This window comes from Gorilla gorilla, chromosome 1 (genome assembly GCF_029281585.2).
Source record: "Gorilla gorilla gorilla isolate KB3781 chromosome 1, NHGRI_mGorGor1-v2.1_pri, whole genome shotgun sequence".
Lineage (NCBI taxonomy): Eukaryota > Metazoa > Chordata > Mammalia > Primates > Hominidae > Gorilla > Gorilla gorilla.
Window position 1 is genome coordinate 91,771,825 of NC_073224.2, and position 24,863 is coordinate 91,796,687.

Here is a 24,863-nt window from a genome sequence, read left to right on the forward strand (position 1 = left end):
TTGAACAACTGTAACGAGAGACTTACCATGCCTGAAATGGGGGAGAAGTCTGCAGGTTGCATAGATTTGGCTGGGGAGGGGATAGGGGCTGGGGTGGAGCTCACAGGTTAAGCTTTGGATGTGTTAAGTTGAGATGTCTGTTACACATTCAAGTAGAGATGTCAAATAGGCAATAGATTTATGAATCTGGAGTTCAAGTAAGAGGTATAAAGATAAAAAGAGTTTGAAGATAAAACATTTCCAAGTCTTACACTAAGAATGCCAAACATGATATATATTAAGGATTTTGTGTCCATTATTCTGGAGGATTTTATATCTGGAGTGTGTACAGTCATCACTAATGTCATTGTCACCACCACGACTAAACCCCTGCTGTGTTAAAGGTACTTTGGAAAGTTTTCTGAGCATTTGAGTGTATGCCTGTGTTTTGGGCCTGCTCTGATGTACAAGAGACCTATTTAGATTGCTCTCAGCAGACTGAGTAAGTTTGGGCAGAATGGATGATGGTATATAGCCCAATGGCTGTCACATACTGGCATCCCAACACAAAAAAAAAGTCATAGTAGGAAATAATTTAAAGTCAGTTCCTCCGGCGTGCAAAAATACAATTCACATTTTGCAACAGTTGTATTTTTAGCTCCCAATTCACCTGAGGCCTGAAAAACAATCTTAGTCCACTTAGAGTAGATTCAAACACTTTTGGTTTAAAGTCAATAAACTCTAGGTTTTCTCTTGTGCTTCCTTTCTGAGGCAACCTATACATTCTGGAGTACATAGTCACATTGGGGTGGAGACAAGTATCTGGTGGGAATCTGTAACTGCCCATGTACAGAGATGTGCATTGCTACATCTCCTTCTTGATTGTCATCATAGTTTCTCACAGGACTCCGCTGGGATCTCTGCATCCACATCTGGTCTTCTGTCCACAAGCTTTTCCACTGTGGGATTTTCTTGTCAAGACTGTGACACTCCTTCAGGTGTGCTGGTTCTTTCTCTTTCTCCCTCTCCCTCCATCCCTCTCTTCCTCCCTCTACTGTTCCTCAACTCTTACCTCTTGGCTTATTTGGGAGTGATGAGGGGGAGTAGACAGAGGAAAGCTTGACTGCTCTTTCAGCAACCCTGAAGGCCCAGGAAACATGTGGTGGGCTGTCCCTTTCTTCCCCAACTTCCTTTGTGGCCTGCTTGCTTTGCGTCTGCTGCTTGAGGGTATAAGGAGCCACTGTGGGTGATGCCCTATTCCTCCCTCCCTGCTTTATAGAAAGCAGACCATGGTTTCTATCATCTCCTCCTGGTCTTCAGTTTAACAGGGATATCATGCACTTCCCAGCAATGTCAATCCCCAGGACATAGTCCAAGATTAGTAGGCGACAGGGCCCATTCTCAGAAACTCAAACCAGGATCTTTCTTGTTTCCTTTCCTATTGTTTTTCAATTTGTCAGCTCAGAGATTTTATTTTTCATTTCCCTCTATATGGTGGGAAATGGGCTAGACAATTATTTTTCTAAACCTATAATTTATGCCAGGACTGTAACGTCTTTTGTTTCTTCTGTCTTTCTTGCTGTGGCTACACTTCTTGGGTAGGGTAGAAACCATGGTGTAAATCAAATGGATAAGGTGGAGAAGGGCAATACAAAGAAGACAAAAGCAAAGACACTTTGGAGACAAATTTATGTATCTTCCCAACGTCATTCAGCCACAGAATCTCTGGAGATCTGTGCTCAAATTTCAACTTAACTGCTTCACCTCCAGGCTCCGGCTCAATCCTGCTCCAGACCTGGGCTTCTGACATAAGAGAAGCAAAATACAAGATGCATCAGACAGTGCATCCATCTGCAGGTTATCACCAGCCCCCAGGGAACCCAGGTAGGGCACCTCCTTCAAAATTTTAGTTTTCCTATTTGTCAGACAGGCATGAGTATCTCAAACATACACACATATGTTGGGGAGCATATGAGATGCTGAGACTGTGGGGAAAGAGGTGGTGATCAGAGATAACTAAAAGAGCTCTGAACTCTGAATCAAAGGCTCTGAGGCCAAAAACCTGCTGTGTGACTTTTTTCCACTCATTAACCCTCCTGTTCCTCAGTACCCTTTTCTGAACTATGAAGGGGGATAGTAGGCTTACTTATCCACTTACTAGTTAGTCATAAATTCAACATTTACTGGGCCTTCCCTGTATTCTATGCATTGTGCTAAGTGCTCAGTCACTATTGCAACTACTGCAGTCTCTTATAGTTTCACCTCTGACAACTGCAATGACAACCACTGTGAACTGGGCTCCTACGGGATGCCAGGCACTGTGCTGAGTGCTTTGTCTATGTTATTGCATCCAATCCTTGGGAAGATATTAATTCCATCTCTATTTTGCTCTTGAGAAAGAGAAAGTTTATGAGATTAAGGGACACATTCAAGGTTTTCCAACTGGGAATAAGCGTCAGTAAGGGTTTTGACTCCAGCCTTTCTGTTCCTGAAACAAATGAATAAAGAAGATTCACTATTGCAACATCATGTCCTTTGCAGCAACATGGATGGAGCTGGAGGCACTTATTCTAAACAAATTAACACAGGAACAGAAAACCAAGTACCGCATGTTCTCACTTATAAGTGGGCACGAAACATTGAGTACTCACGGACACAAAGAAGGAAACAACAGACACCAGGGCCTACTTGAGGGTGGAAGGTGGGAAGAGGGTGAGGATCAAAAAACTACCTATCGAGTACTATGTTTATTACTTGGGTGGTGAAATAATCTGTACACCAAGCCCCTGCAGCATGCAATTTACCTATATAAAAAACCTGCACATGTACCCCTAAGCCTAAAATAAAACTTAAAACAGTCACTATCTTCCAATGTCTCATAGTCTTGTTTCTTCCAATTTAAACATGCTATGATTCTACATAGATTTGAATGCATTATATGCACATCCAAAAATGCACACAGAATATTTCATGAAGTCATTTATCGTTGCAGTTTCAGAAATGAGTAAAATACTTAGGACAGTGGACACACAGGTGTGTCCTGTAAGTAAAGATGACTCTATGAGTCCTTTGATCCAATGTCTTACTCTCTGTAGTGCTCCCAACCCCATTTCAGGGCTGTGTTCCCATAGATGAGCAAATATTTGGCCCAGCCTTTGTTGCAACTGCACAGCTACCTATAGAGAAGGAAGAGTTGCCCTCTCTTTTCTCCTCCCACAATTGAGTGTCTTTTTCCTGAGCTCATCTGGGGCACAGTAGGAATGCTGCCAGAAATGCTACCCAACTGCACCTTTGGGTGCTAAGAGTAGTTTCCCACGTATGATGGAAACTGGAGATAGGGCATTGACTGCTCTGGACTGGGTGACAAGAAACAGGGCTCCTCCTCCAATCCTCCTATTTAGTGAATGAATCCTTTTTCTTCAAAAGATGCCTCAGACAAACAGGAGCTGTCATTCTGGAACACAGGGATTCAGGAAACAGTTGGGAAAGTACTTGCCAGAAATTGCTCTTGAGTGACTTTATCTCAAAGAATTGCTGAGGATGAGCTGTTATCAAATTAAATGGCAGACCTCAACATATCCACGCTCCCAAAAAACCACATTTATTACCTTACAAAAGTGACATTTTCTTTGACAGTGAAGTAGCATAGTTCTAAAGAAATAATTTTCCGTAACATTGTTAGTCACTGGCATGCAAAGTCATTCTCTGGCATCAAAGTCAAATGATGTCTTTGATGATGAGTATCATCATAAAAAGATGGACTGGGCTTTGATATTATGGAGGAGGTTGAAGAAACAGAAGGGAGGAGAAAAGGCATTTTCTGCAATCCTTCTATTATAGGAACTGAGATGAGAATCTGAACGGAAGGCCACACTGCACGGAGACTTACTCCAAGTATTCATCCCCATTCTGTCCAGTTGAAATGAATAGCAGGGAAGGAATGAAACTTAGATTACCTTTAGTAAGAGGAATTGGAATGGAAATAATATTTACAACAAGTATTAGGTTGGTTGCAAAAGTAATTGTGCTTTTTACCATTGAAAGTAATGGCAAAAACTGCAGTTACTTTTGCACCAACCTACTACAAATTTAGCTGCACAGACAATGCACTTTTCTATTATTCAGTCCTCTCCCAGAAGATGCACAAGGGTAAGAAAGTCTATACTACTTAACACTTGTGTAGCAGTTGAAATGTACAGTGTCTTTTCACATGAATTGACCCATTTACGTCTCCCAATAGCCCTGTGAGTTAGAAATTATCATTCACGTTTTATGGATAAGGAAACTAAGCTCAGAGAAGGGAGTTAAATCCAATATTTTATCAAAACAGGGGCTTGTGAAATCTAAAGTTTGGAAGACACTTTAGAAGTGATCTAGTTGAAACTCTAGTTCAAATCAGTTTAATTTAGCTTGATTCCACTGGATTCAATAAACATTCATTTAGCACCTGGTTGTGCCTAACACTATTTCATACCCTGATATAAAAATAGGAATTGGTTCTGGTTTCTGTCCTGGAAGAGCATACTGGCAAGGGGGACAGCCTGGTAAACAACTTACTCTCATACTGTGAAGTAGATGATACCTGAAAGAGGTATGTGTGGTACAATCTGGGCAGGAGCCATTATTCACCTGGAAGGGCAGGTATCAGGGAGCAGTAGTCTAGAGAGGTCCCAGGAGCTGAGCTCCTAAGGAGGAGGAGCCTTTCTGTGGGACTGGGAAGTGAGGGCTGCTGGTCAGCAGGGCAGGACTGTGCAGGCAGAGGGAGCAGCATGAGCCCAGGACAAAGGGATGCTCAGAGGAGCCTGGCAGTCTGTGGGGCTAGTGTGTGGCTTTGTGGGAGGAGTGGTGAGGAAGCTGGAAAGGGAAATCAAGATGAGAATCTGAAGGAGGTTGAGGACCATGTTAAGTAATTCAGGTTCTCTCCTCTAGGAAACAGGGACCCATCAAAAGCTTTTAAGCACAAGAGTGCAGAAATAGTGATAATAATATGAATGATCCCAGGTAACATTTATTGAGCACTTACCACAGGCCAGACAGTTTGCTAGACACTTTACATGCAGTAGCACATTTAATCTTCTCAAAAACACTTTGAGAAAAGAACTGCTATGATCTCTATCTTACGAATGTGGAAACCAGGGGTTAGAGAGCTGAAGTAGCCTGTTGTGGCAGAACCAGGCTCTCCAGCTGTGACAGGCTTAGATGGCTGTGCTTATCAGAACGAGCACTAAAAGCACTGTGAAAGGTCAGCTTCAATGGAGAAGGGGTTTATCTTGGCCCCAAATGTATGACTCAGGACTCATTGGGAGGCCTTCTGTTTCTGAGCTGGGGAAAGAAACGCTCCTGTCCTTCCATGCTTGCTCCCTTCCCCAGGAAGCTCAGGAGAGGAATGTGGCACTAGTTACCCAAGCCATTTAGCTACTGCCTTCTGCCTGTCCCCACAATGTCTACCCCCTCTCCCTCCCGCATTTGCAGTCTTCATGAGTGACAGCTCTGAAACCGATCACTGTTGGTTCAATGGACTTTAGGGAAATCAAGGCTATTCAACCTAGAAAGTGAACAACAAGTATGGTGGGGGCTACCTGTGGTCCAAGATAGGTTTGGAAAGGCAGGATGAGCAGAGAACAACATATCAGCACCTTGCAGAGTGGGCCCCAGAAATATTCTGATTCCATGTAAATTAAATGTGGGTAATCATGAATATATGGGTTAAATGAATGAAAATGGCTGAACTGTAAATCCGTTTATTTAAATGCATTTTCTGATAGCAGAGTATAGGCATATCATTAGCCTGTAAATGTGTCTAATAAGCCTGTCTTCACTAATATGCCAAAAAGAGTCTAATTAACTCTTTTTTCCTCCAGTTAGACAGTAGTGTGAGAATCCCTGATCACAATTCCACACTATCTTTTTAGCATCAGCAAAGCAGCACTAAAACAGCCCCTGTGACATCTATAAAAATGCTAGTTTATAATTAGGACGATCTTGGCTTGAACAATAATGTTGCAATTTGCAGTGATGGCTTCTGTTTCCCTTTAATTTTAATGTATTAGTCTACAATGCTCTGGAGATTTCTGGACAGACTAGCTTGTTTCCATTTCCAAAATTGCTAGCATTATATGCTTTAGGTTAAGGAAGAAGCAGCTGCAATTTGGCGGGAGTTTTTTGGGGGGAGTAGGGGGAATGTAAAGGCAAAAGAAATGCTAATGAGAAAAGCCAAGTATAACATCACCCATTTATTTCGTAACCCATCATCTGACATGAGAGCCATGTCATGGAGCCATAGGAATCCCAAAACAACAGAACCCTTGTGTTTCCCAGTGTTCTCCAGTACGGGGGTGGTTAGCCTCTTTCCATCAGGCTCCCAGAGGCCTGCACAGATCTGCCATGAATTCCACCAAGGAAATTCAAGAAGGAGGACCTTTTTGCTCTTTCAAGCTTATAATTATTTGTAAAGTCAATTTAGATTTGAGACGAAATGCCCACATCACTATCAGAACCACATCACTAAGCCTGCCATGTCTCTTTTGTCATGCCTGGAACACTGCCCTTGTTGCCTAAAGCTAGAGTTCTTAACATTGGGAAAGAACAGCCATGGATAGGCTTCAGGAAATGTATGGATACCCTGAAATAGAATGTAATGCTAAATGAACATTAGATTTCTCTGCAGAAGATTTTACCTACATCAAAATGCATGTTACACCATTGAAGAAACTGACTCAGGAGATCTTGGGTGGGATTTGGGAATCTGTATTTTTTTAAAAGAACCTCCCTGATATTTTTGATAATATATCTTTAACTGGGGAGACTGTTCATGACTTTTATCAGAGCCTCAAAAAACTCTGTGACCTCAAGAAATTTAAGAACCCCTTGTATGAAGTTTGGCATTCTAGGTGCTTTTTAATCTGACCTCATCTTTCTTTTTCAACACTGTTGTCCTATTGGGGGATTGAGGGACCTAATAAATAGCACCCTTCTTTCTTAGCTGAGTTCTAAGACAATTAAGAAATAAATGAGTAAGGTAGAAAGGAGATGAACATATTACCTTTATTTTCTAAGTGGCTAACTGCAATGGACTGAACATTTTCAACAAATTCATATGTTGAAATCCTAACTCCCAATGTGATAGTATTAGGAGAAAAGGCCTTTGGGAGGTAATCAGGTCATAAGGGTGGAGACTTTACAAATGAGATTAATGCCTTTATAAAAGGGACCCTAGAGAGCTCATTCACCCTCTTTCTGCCATGTAAGTATTCAAGAAGTTAGCAGTATGCAACCTGGTAGAGAGCTCTCAGTAGAACTATGCTGAAACCCTGATCTCAGATTTCCAGCCGGCAGAACTGTGAGAAATAAAGATCTGTTGTTTACAAGCCATTCAGTCTATGTTACTTTGTTATAGCAGTCTGAACTAAGACATTAATATTGAAGAATGTGGCATATAACTTCAGGCTAGTAGATTAATTAATACTGAAACCCCAAGTTTCTACCCACCTAGCCTCAGGTAGTGTGGGATGCCGGAGTAGAACCTGCTCCTGAAAGCTATGACGTGGGGGAGCAGGGCAGCTCCTGTCTTGTCCCCAAGCAGCTGACTCCCAAAGAGGAGGAAGGGCAGGTGCTGGAAAGCACAGGCTAAACTTCTTCCCTAAACTGCACTGGTAGAATGAATGAAGGGATAAAGAGAGGCCAGGACTGTTACTCTAACAGAATTCTGTCTACATGGAGGCAAGCATCAGGAACAGTGATTACTCCCTGACTAACATTTTCCATTATTTCTTAATAGGTCACGTGTTTCCCTGCCTCTGTATCCTGTTTAACATCTGTCCTGTCTGAAATGCCCTTTCAGTGCTCACTTCAGCAGCACATATACTAAAATTGGAAGGATACAGAGAAGATTAGCATGGCCTCTGTGCAAGGATGAAATGTCCTCTCAATCATCATCATTTATCTGAATTTCATGTGTCCTTAAAAAACAGGTGGAGTTTGACTTCCTCAGTTGAGTCTTCTCTGACCGCTGCTGTGGGTAAACTTTCCCTGTACCAAGAGCAATCTGCTTGGAGTCCCCATAGCACTTCCCCAAAGCCTGATTGACACCAACATTACCCACAGGAGAGTTTACCCACACCAAAACCTTGGCCTCACTCTTGGAGAATCTGATCAGATCTTAAGCGGAGTTTAAGAATCTGTATTTTTAAAAAGTCTCTTGGGATAGTTCTAATAATCTGCCTTGTCCAGAGACCACTGTCCAGTCATTATTTGCATGAACCTTTTGACACTCACAGCCCTGGTTGTAAGAGGGGAGAAATGCATCTCACAAAATAAAAGGGTTACACAAAGGTGCATAGGATATAGAGCACAGAGGAGCTTAGTTAGGATGGGCATCACGGAAAAGAGGCTTAAACATGGGTGAGGAGACAATGGTGCCAATTGTGGAGAAGTAGTGGGGATAACCTCCAGCAATTTCTCTGCAGCCAAAAATGACTTCAGATATCAAGAGGGCATAAGAGAATTATATGACCATTTTCTGTAAAGGAGTATGATCATAATACCTTTGTAGAGTTGTTGGTTGAATTAAGTAAAAAAGTATACCAAGTATATAATGCAGCTAGCATAGTTCCCAAAATGTAGAAGATACAGAAGTCCCTCTTTATTCATGGTTTCACTTTTTATGGTTTCAGTTATGTGTGATCAACTGCAGTCTAAAAATATTAAATAAAAAATTCCAGAAACAAACTATTTACAAGTTTAAAATTGCATGCTGTTCTCAGTACCATGATGAAATATTGCTCCATGCCATCTGAGACATGAGCAGTCCCTTTTTCCAGTGTATATATGCTCTGTGTGATACCTGCCCATTATGATATAGGAATAAACAGTGTATATAGGGTTCTGTACAATCTGCAGCTTTAAGCATCCACTAGGGGTCTTTGAACTTATTCTTTGCCAATAATGGGGGACTACTGTATAGTGAATACAACTTGGAATGTCACTGTAACCCAGATTTAATTTTGTGCCTATAATACTTGCCTGTGGAAAGAAAATGGGACAAGTAATAACAAAATCACATATGGATAGAAGAAACACTGATATTCTGATTTTGTTCATATATTGATTTTTGCTGACTTCTATTAGTTCATTGTGCCTTCTTTTAGCTTTTTGAGCATATTTAAAACAGTTGTTTTAAAGTCTTTGTCTATAAGCCAAATGTCTGTGTTTCTTCAGAGATGATTTCTGCCACTTTATTTTCTTCCTTTGAACAAGCTATGTTTTCCTGTTTCTTTGTATGCCTTGTAATTTTTGTTGAAAATTGGTTATTTGGAAAAACAGCTCTGTGGATCTGTGGTCTGTAGTCTCTTGCAGCTTTCATGAGCAGCCCTGCCACTTCTTACTTAAGTTCCAACTTGGGTGAGACAGAGAACCATCCTTCATGGAGCTCCCAGACATGTTGGAACATTGCGACTCAGGTCTTCTCTGCTCTTCTGATTCAAAGAAGAGAATGGGGAACCGGGTTGCCTCTCCTCCAGGCCTACTGTACCATGCTGGGGAGGGTGTAGGAGAAGGGCAAGTGAATCACCATGAATTTGCCTCCTACTTTGAATGTAGCTTTTCCTTGATTAAATGTTTGCTTGGTTGCTGTAGACTTTTGACTATTTTCATAACTCCTGTAAGGTCCTGTATTTTAGCCAGTTTCTGTTTGTTTTTTGATGTTTCCCTGGGGAAATGAGGGATGGACTATCCTAATCCACCATTTTTATATCAGTCCTTCTTGGTCATCCCTTTTAGTTATCTTTCAGGATGTCACTGCTATTTTTCTAAAAAAATTAAGATTGCAGACATAATATTTTAAAGAATAATACAATTATTGAATTGATGGAATAAGAATGGACTTTAGAAACCATTTTGCCCAAATCTTTTTTCTTTTGTTTTCTTTTTTTTTTTTTTTTTTTTTTTTTTTTTTTGGTGAGGAAGTGAAGGCTTCCTTCTGGAAAGGGAAAGAGACTCCTCTGAAGTCACACAATCGTGAGTGGCAGATAGGAGCCTCAAACCCAGATTTTCTAGCTGAATGTCCAGTGAGATCAGCATAAGAAATACATATGACCCCCGAAAGTGTCCAGTAGGCAGGATTTAGTGATGCAGGCAGGATTTAATGATGCTAACACTGCTCTCATCCTGTGTGCCTTGTGACCTTCCCCATCCTGCACACCCTTTACCTCTTCACGGTCAGTAGCAATAATTTCCAGTTCTTCATGTTAATTAAAGCAGTGCTGATGTGGCTGCTCAGACAGGAAGTGCTGCAGCTGTTTTTCTCTTCTCTTCTTACAGGTATTGCCTTTGGAAGTTCCCCAACAACTGTCTGAGAGTGCTGCTGATATCAGGGAAGACAGAGTGGAGCATGATCCTGCACCATTATCTTTGGACATGCAGACTTTTATTAGGTGACTGTTGTAGCTATCGGGCCCAAAGACTTTAGAGCTTCACAGAACCTGAGATAGAGATTGGACAGGTCCTTTTAGAAAGCTGTTCAGGTGACCTAAAAAGTTGATTTAAGAACATTTTTCACTGACAGCTATTTTCCTCCAAAATTGTATGCTCTATATCTTGCTTTTGCACTCATGTTATTATCAATAGTAGTATTAGTGAAAGTGGTGGTTGTAGTAGCAATACCAGTAATGCTTCTTGGATATACAGTAGATGTTTTGAGGATCAGTAGTCCTGGGGAATCTTACAAAACTAAGGACCTGTTCTTCCAAAAATATAGATACAAATAAACACACAATTATGAGATTGTAAGAATTTTACAAACCTCCTAAAATCTAGACTTCAGATTAAGACACCCCTGTAGACAGACAATACCATTAGCTTATTTGCCATGCTGTTATGGATAAGCCAGTTTGTCTGGTTTGTATTTTCTCACATGTTAAACTGGGAATAGACAGTGTATTCATAGTTGGAAAGAACAAGGTTAACAGCAGAGGACTAGGCCTTGTGTAGCATCAGCCTGGAGTGAGCAGGTGTAGGACACAGGAAAAAAGGAGAAACAGAACCTGAATGTGAGGGGATCCTGCAAGAAGGCAGGTGACAGGCAACAGGCTGGCATGAGAGAGGCCTACCCTCAGGAATCAGCAGAGGATGGGGAGATTAGCAGATTCCAACAGGCAGGGTATTCGAGAAGCAGACAATTTTTTAGTTTCTAGCTGAAAGACCAGTAGTCAGCACCAGGTAGATTTGAATACCTGGTAGTTAGTCAATGAGTAGCAGGAAATGAATCCCCAGGCTGGGAATCAGGGATGGAACCGCCATCCCTGGGGAGGTAACCCAGGGCAATAGTGCAAAAGGAAGTGAAATGTAGCCAAGGCCTGGGAGAAATAGGCACCAAGAACCGTCTAGCCACAAGAAATGGAGATCATATTAGGGCTGAGATATGGGACAAAGCAGCCCACCCATAGAAACCAGACTGATGAAAGACAGGCACCAGCGGTTTACAAAAGAAGGATACAATTAGTCAGTATAGATATTAAAATGTCAGACCTCAATATTAATCAAGTAACCGCGAGTTAAAACAAGATACCATATTTTGCTTATTAAACTAGTAGTAATTTTTTAAGCTAAAAAACCATTCATGTTAGTTAGGGAGTAACAAAATGGGTACACACTCAATGCTGAGCACTGATGGGTGCAATCTTTCCTAATTTGGAAAAAAAGTAAAAAACTTGAAAGATACGCTTGGCTCAATGTTTTCACTCTGAGAAATATATACAAATGTTTTAGAATGTGCACATACATTAAGCTACAAGAATGCTAATTGCAGAGAAATCAGATGTCCAATAACAAGCAACAGGTTAATGAATTATACAATATCCATATATTGGCAGATAATGAATAAGTATAGTTGATGATGTATAATTGTATTTATTGGCATGGAAAGATGTTCATGATACATTGCTAAAGAAAAGAATCTGGTTACATACAGGTACATTTAGTATGTTCCTGACGCATAGTGTACTCTTAATAAAAATGTGATTTATTGATATAGTACAACACTAATAAGAAGAACATATGCCAAATTGTCAATAATTATTACCTCTTGTTAGTGAATAATGGAATTTTTTTCTTTTCTTTTACCTATTTTCTTACTTTTCCACCAATGAGCAAGCATCATTCATATAACACAGAAAAAATAAAAGTTACTTTTTAAAAGTACAGATTATTAACTGAATGCCTCCTTTACCAGCAGTCTAGGGAATATTAACCAGCATGCTTTGATCTGCAAGTCAGGCTTAGATGACCTCCCCAAAGCCTAGGCTGCAAGACCACTAGGCCAAGAGGCAGGCATGGTGGGTCTGTGCTCCCCCATCCTGCTCCCCCTCCAGGCTCCACCACTCTACAAAAAGTGAAGTCACTATCAGACCAGTGGCAGATCCCAAACGCCAGGCCTCATTTAGAGGAGGCTTTCTCAAGAAGCTTATATTTGCTAATTACATAAATATCAAATACTGAAAGCGCCGCAAAGGCAGAGTAGGTCTGTCTTGTTTGCTGTATTATCTTCAGTACCTATAGCACAGTGCTTGGCACATAACAGAAGCTTGATAAAAAGTAGAGTAACTGATATAGTATAAATGTTATTAAATAAGGTGAAGAAAGAGAAAAGGAAATAAAATTAGGTTCCATGAGTAAGTACCCTATATATGCCACGCCCTATTTTAGGAATTTTGCATGACACAAGAGTTAGTATAGACTGGAGGTCAAAGATGCAAGCTCTGATACTCAGGATGCCTCGGGTTGAATCTTGGTTCTACTTACTACCTTGGTGACTCTGAGAAAGCCGCTTAACTCTCTAAGCCTACATTTTCTCATAAGTAAAATGGAAACATTGTACCCAGACTCCAAGACATGGCCTCCAATAAGCCATGCCTCCTGATATTACTGCCCTGGTGCAGTTCCCTCCCACCTTCCAACTCTGCTGGCCTGTGACCCGATTGAATAAACAGAAGGAAACTGAATGTGATCTTCTGGGAATTCAGAATGTAGGCATTAAAAGGCTTGGTAGACACTGCTTTTGTGCTTTTGGGGACCCTTAGCTGCCTGTAAGAAGTCTGTCCTGGAGACACCATATGAAAAGGCCACAAGGAGAGGTAAAGCCCTGAGACCATGTGGAGAGAGGGACCCAGACATTCCAACATTTCCACTGAGCCCATGCGACTTCAGTCCTAGCTGAATCTGACTGCACCACATAAGAGACCCCAAGCAAGGCCAGCAGAAGAACCCCAGCTGAGCCCCATCAACTCACAGAACTATACGAGATAAAAAAAAATGTTGTTTTAAGTCATCAAATTTTGGAGTGGATTATAACACAAGAACAGAGAACAATAGCTTTTACTTTGTAGATAAAATACTATCATGCACATAAAGCACCTGCGTCCATTAATTATTTGATCTTTGCAAACAATTCTGCAAGGTAGGAATTGACTTTTCCATTTCCATGATGAGGAGTCTGAAATAGAAGGGAGAGGTAGAGGCTGGGCATGGTGGCTCATACTTGTAACCCAAGCAGTTTTTGTTTCAGATATGCAAGAGGCTGAGGCAGGAGGATGACCTGAGCCTGAGAGGTCCAGGTTTCAGTGAGCCATGCTTGCACCACTGCACTCCAGCCTGAGTGACAGATCGAGACTCTCTCAAAAAAAAAAAAAAAAAAAAAAGTGGTGGGGGAGGGTTTGAGACAGCATTCAAAGGGCCAAGTCAATCTCACTCTGGAAACGTATTTTCCTTACTTCATAGCCATCTCTCTAGAAAAACAGAAGTAGCAACTTGCCCCAAAGTCTTAGGAACCCAAGTCTATTTTTCCACATCAAATCATTTTAGTATAAATAACAAGAGGAATGAAGGCTATGTGAGCTGAAGAGTGTGCTCTCAAGATGGAGCTGGTTGCTGTGGAGATGGCTGTGATGTCTCAAGGTGATGATGATTTCAGCTGGGGAAATGAGCCGCAGGAGTGGATGCACCAGGAAGCACCGACGCTCTTTCTCCTGATGCAATATAATGAGGGAAGTTAAACTACAAATGAATGAAAATAGGGACAGACTATTTTCTAAAGATAATGCTTCCCGGCATCTCCACAGCACACTAAAGAACACCATCAGCTGGCAGAATGAGAACAGCAGTAAGTGCCATTCAGTGTTAATTACATTTAAATGTAAATCTAAAGGCATCAGGGTCAGACAAGTCATTTTTAATAACATTTCATCCTGGGCTATTAAAATTTTTATTTGTCATCATCTAATTGATTTGTGTCCATTTCAATTATTTGTTTTCTTTATGCTCATCACTTCCCTGGGCCAGTGGGAACAGGCAGCCAGCAACTTTCATGTCCTCCCTCCACTGTGTTCATTCTCATCAACACCTGCCATCCTGAATATCTGATAATGTACCTTTTCAAAGTAGTTACCTCCTGCCTGCTCCCTGACCAGAGAAACTAGCTTTGTGTGACGCTAAGCAATCCCTCAGCCGTTCTCAACCCAACTCAATAATCATCCTAGGAAGGCAACCTGGAGGAACTTTTTTAGTATATTTCACCTAACTGGTGAACATGTCTATTTTGTCTTTTTAGGTATCTACAAGCTCTTTAGGCAAAGGTGTGCTTACTGCCTTTTATCTCAGCTGTTTTTCATAATGTACCCATCCCTCCAAGACACACACCCTACAGCACTGCTGTCAGCTCAGTTCTAGCTCCTCTCATCAAAAGTTGCCCATCATGTATCCCATTCTCTCAAGTCTTCTACAAGGGGTCAAAGGTGATAATGGATTAGTTAATTAATAAAATAAAGCACTGCTAATGTGTTAGTTTTCTCATGCATGACCCTGGCCAGATAACAATATACTGTAAATTAAATAAAAATGCACATATCGGCCGAGGCGGGTGGATCACCTGAGGTCAGGAGTTCGAGACCAGCCTGGCCAACATGGCAAAACCTTGTCTATACTAAAAATACAAAAAGTAGCCAGGCGTGGTGGGCGCCTGTAATCCCAGCTACTCGGGAGGCTGAGGCAGGAGTATTGCTTCAACCTGGAGGCTGAGGCAGGAGAATTGCTTCAACCTGGGGAGGCGAAGGTTGCAGTGAGCCGAGATCACGCCACTTCACTCCAGCCTGGGCAAAAGAGTGAAACTCAGTCAAAAAAAAAAAAAAAAAAAAAAAAGGATGTATCTCCTTAAGACGAAAACTGAGTTAATGGAGAAAGTAAGGAAAAATATATCCAACTAGAAGGGCAGATAATTTGAAATAGGGACACTTTTCTGGAGCCTTAAATCGTATTAGGAAGTCAGTTGTCTATTTTGCCCAGGCCTTTGAATACCAGGTTTGAAATAACTTTGTTTTGTAGATCTGATGGTGGTGAATGTTGTAATTGGGTTCTCTAGGGCCCCAACCCACCATCCATATAATAAAAGGCAGACGGGAGATGTTATTCAGTTGACATGGGGCTTTGGGACAAGTACAGGGTAGAGGCAGCAGCAGAGGCAGAAGGGAGGAAAGTTTTCCCTCCCATATTCGAGTGTGCTTGCATTTTCCCCCTCACACTTTCCCAGACCATCCTTCATTCGCAGACAGCGTGCTCATGCCTTTGAATGCCTCCATCTCTAGGCATGCTGCTTTTTCCACAGCAGTATGAATCAGAACAGACATGGCTTCCAAAGAGCCAAAGGGAATGGCATTCACCCATCACTGCAGGGACAGGCACTGGAGGCTCCAGCAGTTGACAATATGTTTGTAATAGATCACTGGGCAATTTTCCAGTCTGATACTTCCACTCTGCCTGTGTCCTCCAAAGCACAAGGTATCAGGAAAGTTGGCAGTCTAGTGTGACGAAGGCTTTGAAACACAACCCCCATTACACACCACACACTGGAAGGCATCCAAGCTACAGTACCCCGTTGAATTCATTTGCAAGTCTGAGTCCCAGGTTAATTGTACCAAACAATGGCCCTGACCCATCAGTACAAAAAGACAACTGGTAGGCTCACAAGCGTCTGTTCATTTAACTCACCCCTCTAAGTGTCAAGGTACTTACACAGGCATGTGCACAGGTGGTGAGCACAGGAATACATAAGGCCAATGCATATTAACACATATGTGTACCTTTATAGATAGCTACCTGCACGTGTACACATATATTCACACACGCACGCACGCACGCACACACATGAATCAAACTAAATAAATCATCCATCAGACTGGCTCTTAAGTCAAGCCAACTGGACTTAGCCTTAGTCTGCTCCCAGAGCCAGAGTGGAGCTCTGCAATGCTCTGAGAAGGAAACACATTCTAGCCACTGATAGTTGCTTGAGCCTAAATTCCATTCCCAAGTACAGCCTGGCCACTTAGCTTTGAAAGTCAGCAAGTCCATGTCCCAGCCATGAAACAAAGGTTTTTCACAGCTGCCTGACCTGGCACATGCCTGACCTGTCTGTGAGGCTGTGGCAACTCCTCTTCCACTTCAGGGAGAGCCAGAGGTCCCACCCCAGCTCCTTCTGCCCTGCAGCTCTGCTGCCTGTTCCTTAGCTCTCCCATCCCCTGACTCTCATTGGTCACTTGGCTAATGAGCATCTGTCCACTCTTGCATCCCCTCCTGTTATTCCAGGTATAGGTCCAGCTGGCAAAGCTGCCATACACGAACTTGGCAAGGCTGCCAAATGTCTATTCACACACACCTGAAGGCTTCTGGCTGTACCAGCACCTAGTGTAGCAGGAGAGCGAGGAGCTTAAGAACAAGGACATTAGGGAGAAACTGATGTGGGTTTGAATTGCCACTATTTAGCTATGTGTCCTTAGACATGCTCTCTCTGACCTTCAGTTTCCTCAGCTATAAAATGTGGATGAATAATACCTACCTTCAGCTTCCTCAACTTCCTTAATAACCCTTATAAGGTTATTGTGAGGCTTGAGTATGTCATGAGCTTAGCCCTGTTCCAGGTATTAAGGGGTCAATAAATGTTGAGCATCACCATTAACATCTTCATCATCATTGTGTTCATCATCACTTCATGATCTTCAGCAGGAGAAAGTACTGGGTCTTCATCATGACCCTCGTTGGCACCTACCACTCGTTCATTTTTGTTGTGCAACCTCAGCTCTCCCAAGTAGGGACACAAAAATTAAGAACGTTTTTTGCAAAGTATTATTTCTGTCTTTCTTTTTGCTTAGCTTTGTTGGTTTAGGGGAAAGAGAATGAAAATTTACTAAGAAGCAGCTACACCCGAGGTACTTTATATAGAGTTAAAAGCTTGGAAATGTCCCCACAAAATCTAGGTTGCATCTGCAGGTGTAACTTTGCGAGAAAGGGTTGTCTGGGTGAGAGGATGGGACACTCATCTCTGAGGGGAGAAGGAATTCAACTCTCATGCATGTTGGAGGTGGTGGGAGCAGTAAAGCTCATTGCAAAGAAGGAAGACCCAGCCCCAAATCTGGTCAGGAAGGTGGAAGGTAGGGTTCTAAGGACCCCAGTATCACCCTCAGAATGCTAATTCTCTGGCAGCATGCAGCCTGTCTAGGGGCCGCAGGACACATGTTAACCCATAGAAGGGTATTTGGTTCAGGGTGAGAAGAAGGATGAGATGGGGAAAAATAATTTCCCTTCTTAGAAGATGAATTTATCTCTTCAGACTCAGTGTCTGGCACCGAGAATGCTCACCAAGAGAATAATAATATTGGATTTACCATGCAATTATGATATGCCAGGCATCATTCTAAATAAACGTATTAACTTAATCCTCACAATTGTTCTGTAAGGCAGAGACTTATTATTGCCATTCTATAGATGAGGAAACTAAATACAGTGAAGTGATTTACAGCACAAAGTCCCGCAACTAGCAAATGGCAGAGCTAGAATTTGAGCCCTGGAGTCTGGCTCGGGGCCTTCACTAAAAAACGTCATGGAGCCAGGCACAGTGGCTCACGCCTGTATTCCCAGCACTTTGGGAGGCCGAGGCAGGAGGATCACGAGGTCAGGAGTTCAAGACCAGCCTGGCCAACACGGTGAAACCCTGTCTCTACTAAAAATACAAAAATTAGCTAGGCATGGTGGCACATGCCTGCAATCCCAGCTACTCGGGAGGCTGAGGCAGGAGAATTGCTTGAACCCAGGAGGCACCGGTTGCAGTGAGCCACAATCACACCACTGCACTTCAGCCTGGGCGACAGAGTGAGACTCCGTCTCGGGGTGGGGGTTGGGGGAGGTGGGGGGTAAACACCCCATCATGGAAGCAAGCTGCTGCAGAAAAATAGCTAGGGATATTCAACAGCAGGCCCACGCGACAGCAGTTGATGTGGGGCTGACTTTCTGCAGAAGCAATAGCACCTTCTCAACCATAGTGACCAAGTGACCACATGGAGCACGGATAATTAAAACAGTTTGTGGAATCTGAGAGAACATTTTCCCTCACCTTCACCTAGAAGGGCAGACCTGAATGGAAACCTGACACTAGCAACCAGCTGAGGGTGAGAGGAGGAGGGTAACCTGAATAGGAAGTAACAGGGCGATCTGATTATGCCTTGGAAGTGCCCCCAGGCAGGTTTGGTCTAGCACAGGGGTCATACACTATTGCCTGTCTGCAGTTAATTCTGGTCCAACACCTATTTTTGTAAATAAAAGTGAGACCCAGCTATGCCCATTTAGTTACACATTCTCTGTGCCTGCTTTTGCACTCACTACAACGTTGAAGCTGAATAATTGGGACAGAGTCTGTGTGGTCTGCAAAGCCTAAAATACCTACAAACTGGCCCTTTACAGAAAAAAAATTTAAAAATGCCGACTTCTAGTTCAAAGAAATACTTGCTCTTTAACATTTTATCATTCAACCCTCCCAGGCCAGGGCATTATGTTTTATTTTCCTTGTTTTGCAGATGGAAAAATCTGGGGCCATGAGAAGTTAGGCAATTTATTCAAAGTTTTATGTGTCAAAGTTCTATGCATCAGATTTAGGCCCCAGATTTCTTGACTCCAAAGGCCATTTTCCTTCAATCTCATCATTTCACAAGAGGTTTTTTCCCTGTATGTAGACAGCATAGAAGCCTCTATTTCTCCTCCAAACTTACAAAGTCCCAAGGAACAGGAAAGGTAGTCAGTTATATATATATATGCATGCATCCAGATACATAGTTCTGTCTTTCACTTTCTGTTTCCAAAAAGTCAAGGACACTGGGCCGGGCACGGTGGCTCACACATATAATCCCAGCACTTTGGGATGCCGAGGTGGGTGGATCACTTAAGGTCGGGAGTTTGAGACCAGCCTGGTTAACATGGTGAAACCCCATCTCTACTAAAAATACAAACATTAGCCGGGTGCAGTGGTGGGGGCCTATAATCCCAGCTACTTGGGAGGCTGAGGCAGGAGAATCACTTGAACCCAGGAGATGGAAGTTGCAGTGAGCTGAGGTCATGCCACTGTACTCTAGCCTGGGTGACAGAGTGAGATTCTGTCTGAAAAAAAAAAAGGACACTGGATGCCATTTATGCCAAATTACCTGTACTTTACATGATATATGTGTGTATGAAGACCTTAGGCTTCTAACTTCAAATTCGTGACTGTTTTTGAACCTATAGAAGAGCTGAGATCACAAAGCAATCAACTGGCCCAAAATCTACAGAAAGACAGTGTCTGCAGGGAGGGAGGAAATGCAGGCACATGTTCACCTTGGGGTGGACACATGGTAAGAAGATTTCTGCTGCAATAGCAGACAAATTGGTGAGGGCTGAATGCTGGCTGGTGACACAGTGTGATCCCTGGGGCCTGCAGAAATCAGAGGAGTCTGCACTCTCTTGCAATCTTGTTCTCCAGGAACCCTATCAGGCACTCACAGAATTGATCAGATGAGTCCTAAGAAGTGTCTATTGTGGTGCAGACTTTGGAAAGAGGAAGAGTAGCCATGGAGAGCAGCAAGATAGTTCTCTAGATCTTTTTCCTTTATCTCTCCTACAGAACAAAAGTCTTAATCTGTGGGGAGAAGCACAATAAGTACTTCTGGCTTTAAGACATTAGTGAATACTCATTTCAGCTGGGAAAAGGAAACAAGGAAGAAAATTCTACTCCTGGGGAGAATTTTGACAGACATTACCTTAGTAAAATGATCAAGGTTAACACTACCTGTACATGTATTGCCATCAAGTACCCCTAATATGATATACTGAGAAGAGCATTTCACATCTCTGGCAACCTTCCAATAATGCATAACCTCAATTTAATCATAAGGAAATACCAGACAAATCCAATTGCGGGACATTCTAAACAGTCACTGACCAGTAACCTTCAAGAATGTCAAAGTCATGGAAAAAAAGGTAATCCTGAGCTGCCGTCATAGATTGGAAGAGACTATAAGACATGATAATTAAAGGCAGTGTAGAGTCCTAAATAGGACCCTAGAACAGACAAAAGGATGTTAAATACATTCTGTGCTTTATTTAATAGTACTACACTAAGGTTAGTTTTATAGATTTTATAAACATTTAATATATTAACATTAGGGGAAGCTGGGTGAAGGGTATATGAGAATTTTCCATACTATATGTTCCAATTCTATTCTAAATCTAAAATATTATTTTCAATTAAAACATAACTATCAAAAAACTATATGTGAGTTGAATTTTACTTTATCACTGATTACCATTAGAATATTAGAAACCTGTTGTTTAATTCTGCTTGTTCTTTAAGGTACAGACTATAACATGTTAGTTTTCCATATCTCTATCACTCTCACAATTATGTCATTATCTGTAAACAAACACATAATTTTACTAGTACAACATGTTTGAAAGAGTCTTGCATTGGTATTTTTCAAATAAATGATATCTTTCACAAACTTGAGTCTCTTCCAATGTATACATTTTGTAAATTTAATTATTTCGTATCTGATCACGAGTTATTGAGTAGCTACCAAACTGAACATACTATGCATGCTCACACCTCTGTATGAAGGTGTGAATCACCTTTGTCTTTGCTATTTCTTCTGCTGAAATGTTCTTGCCCCATTCTTTATTAGTTCTCATTATTCGAGATGCAGCTCAAATGGTCTACTTTTTTCATTTTGTACATCCAGAGTGTGATGTCTTTAATAGCTGTAATTTTCACAATATTGAAAAGCTGGTGAATCATAGGCATTTACTCTGAGGACTGACATTTACCAGAAACACCCAGTTTGACCATATTGGTACACACTTGAATATCAGCCATTCTTTTTCAATTTCACATTCCATTTGCTCTTTCAAAGTGTATAGTGCTTTAAAGCATGTCTATCTTTATTGGCTTGTAAGATCTTTAGTAGTTTCCTCATCTTTGTGGATCCTCAAGGTGTTTAGCAGTGTCTTTTACCTAACCCTTGCTCAAAGGGTCCACAGAGGCTGAATGATGGAGCTGGAAGTTGAACACCCATTTTTAAGAGAATGCATAGTATGTTCCTATGACTGCAAATCCCATACCGTTTGTACTGTGTCTCTCCTCTATCTTGTGCCAGTTAGGATGTGTTTTACTCCAAGGTCAACAGTGGCTTTGACAATAAAGAACTGTGTGGTCTAACATCACAATAATTCTGGATATGGTTAATACCAGGTTTATTGTTGAAGATCAACATATCATCAAGAACCCAGGCTCATCTCTCTCTCATCTCTGCCATCCTCAATGTGTTGGCTTTTTTTTTTTTTTTTTGAGACAGAGTCTTGCTCTGTCACCCAGGCTGGAGTGCAGTGGCACTATCTCAGCTCACTACAACCTCCATCTTTTGGGTTTGAGGTATTCTTACAACTCAGCCTCCTGAGTAGCTGGGATCACAGGCATGCACCACCACTCTGGCTAATTTTTGTATTTTTTTTTAAGTAGAGAAAGGGTTTCTCCATGTTGGCCAAGCTGGTCTTGAACTCCTGGCCCACCTCAGCCCCCCAAAGTGCTAGGATTACAGGTCTGAGTCCGCACGCCCAGCCTGGCTTTTTGTCCTTAGGTTTATTGCTGAATAGTTGCAAAATGGGTCCAAAGCACCACAGTTATCCATAATAGCATCTTGCACAGAAACAAAGGTACATAGAAGAGAATCTTTGCAACCCATGAGACTTTCCTTTATGTTTTACTGTCTACAAGGGGCTCACATGCCCAACCCTAGACCAATCACTGGAAATAAGAAATGAAATGTCTGTAATTAACTTAGTTCAGTCACAGTTCCTTCCCTGGAGCTGGGGTAGAGACCTACATTCCCAGAGCATGTTTTGCCTGCGTTATACCTGAGCAAACTTGGGATTCTATTAGCAAAAAGGAGGAGAGAATGACTTTTGGAAAGGCAACTAACATATGTCACATGTGCTATCCTGAATTATTCTTTATTTTTATATACATTTATATTGTCCCTTTATATTATTATCCTGATAGCAGGAGTCAAGTCTTAAGACTTTCTTTGCATTCTCCACAGAGCTTGCTCCAGAGGTGAGCACAAGAAATATTTGTCGATTGGTTGGAGAAAAAAAAGAAATCACAGTCTAATGTCAAAGAGTTGAAGACCCTGTCATTCACATTGCCTCCATATTTCCATGCCAGCCTTAGATGGGTCCCTTTGGTGCACTTGCAGAGGATGCCAAGTTGGAAGACGGGCACCAGGAATTGTGTGTGGCAATATTCAGTTCATTGGCTGGGCATGCACATGTGCCAAATTATACACCAGGCAGGCATTGGGACACCTGCTTTGACAAAGTATGTCTATTATGGGATTTGAATAGCTACTAATGCCAGTGGCAGAGTTCTCCACATTCATCATGCTGTGTCTCATCTCCATATTTTTGCTCATGTGACCTCCTTTTCCTGGAATACCTTTCCCTCTCCCACCACTTTTTCACCTGGTTAAACCTGCTTATAATTTAAAATCCTCCTAAAGAGTCTTTCTTCTCAGATTCTTCCCAGCAGGCTGGGTTTAGGGCTTCCTCTTCTGTGGTTCTGGGTGGGTATCCTAATGATTATACTTAATAATATTATATTTCAGCTATGAGGAGACTTTAATAAGTTCATGGAAAATGTAATTACAAGGTAAAAATAATAAATATAAACTTTATTTCTCAGCATAAGCTCCACCAAGGTTAAGACATTTTTGTAAGCAATGAGACCAGCTATTTAGTTCATCCCTAAAGAAGTGAGGGTCCTAGGAATTTAACCACATCAATGAAGCCTTTTTTTACATTATTAACTGAAGAAAAATAAATGCTCTTTAAAGATTATTTAAGATTAGGAAATAATAGAAAGTCAGAAAAATCCAAATCAGGACTGTAAGGTGAATGCCTAATGATTTTCCATCAAAACTCCCATAAAATTGCCCATGTTTGATGAGAAGAACGAGCAGAAGCATTATCATGGTGGAGAAAGACTCTGGTGAGGCTTTGCTGGACATTTTTCTTTAAAATTTTTTTATTTAATTTTTTTTTTGAGACAAGATCTCATTCTATTGCCAAGGCTGCAGTGCAGTGGCACGATCTCAGCTCACTGCAGCCTCAACCTCCCAGGTTCAAGCGATCCTCCTGCTTCAGCCTCCCAAGTAGCTGGGACTACAGGCATGCACCTTCACTCAGACTAACATTTTTCTGCTAAAGCTTTGGCTAACTTTGTCAAAACACTCTCATAATAATTAGATGTTATGGTTCTTTGGCCCTCCAGAAACTCAAAAAGCAAAATGTATTGAGTATCCCAAAAATCTATTGCCATGGCCTTCTCTGTTGACCTGACTGCTTTTGCTTGGACTGGACCACTTCTTCATGTTGGTAGCCATTGCTTTGAGTGCGCTTTGCCTTCAGGATCATAGGAGTTAAGCCATGTTTCATCTACTATTACAATTCTTGGGAGAAATGCTTCAGGGTCTTGATCCCACTTATTAAAAATTTCCATTGAAACCTCTGCTCTTGTCTGCCACTGATCTGGGCACAATGATTTTGGTACACATCAGATGGCCAGTTTGCTCAACTTTAATTTTTCAGTTAGAATTGTGTGAGCGGAACCAGTTGAGATGTCTATGGTGTTATGGTGTTGGCTATTGCTTGTGCTGTTAATCACTGGTTGCCTTCCATTAAGGCACAAACAAGGTGACTTTTTTTCCTCAAAAACTGATTTGAATGATCTGCCACCACAGGCTTCATCTTCAACAGCGCCTTATTCCTTCTTAAAATGAGTCATCCATTTGTAAACCGCTGATTTCTTTGGGGCATCACCCTCATAAACTTTTCATAAAGCCTCAATGATTTCACCATTCTTCCACCCAAGCTTCACCATAAATTTAATGTTTACTCTTGCTTCAATTTTAGCAGAATTCATGTTGGTCTGGTTGGGGCTGTTTTCAAACTGATGTCTTGTCCCTCTTAGTCTCTCTCCTCAAACTAGATCCCATTCAGACATGTTATAAAAAGTTAGTATGAGTTTATTTTGGTGCAAAAAATTTTTTGAAATCCATGCATAGTTTTTTCATAATATGCATTTTCCATGAACTTTTTGAAGGCCCTTCCTATATATGATAGTATTTGCTATTTGAGTGGTTATTTTCTTTTAGGCCTGTGATAAGTGTTTTAAATACATTATCTCAATCAGAAAAGGCCTATGATACATTACTGGGCTTAATTCCCACTGGGGAGCAAAATTAAATAAAGACAGAATTAAAAGTGTAGTTACAAGCTCTGAAAAGTGCTTTGAAGGGAAACATACAGAGCCATGAAAGCATCTAAGAGGGCAAGCAGACCTAGTCTACCATGAGGAAGCAACATTTAAATTGAGAGTGACAGACTGAGTGAACATCCTCTGGGTAAGGGGAGAGGGAGCGAAGGCTCCAAGCACAGGGCAGAGCATCTGTGAGGCCTTGTGATGGGAGGGAGCATAACAGAAAGAAGGAGAA

General features: G+C 41.6%; 1 non-coding gene across 1 annotated transcript; it reads left to right on the forward strand.

Moving 5' to 3' along the window:
- Positions 1-7,818: 7,818 nt before the first annotated feature.
- On the forward strand, positions 7,819-7,921 carry LOC115932177 (U6 spliceosomal RNA). Its single transcript, XR_004068498.1, has one exon. It is a non-coding gene; the product is annotated as a U6 spliceosomal RNA (small nuclear RNA).
- Positions 7,922-24,863: the final 16,942 nt, after the last annotated feature.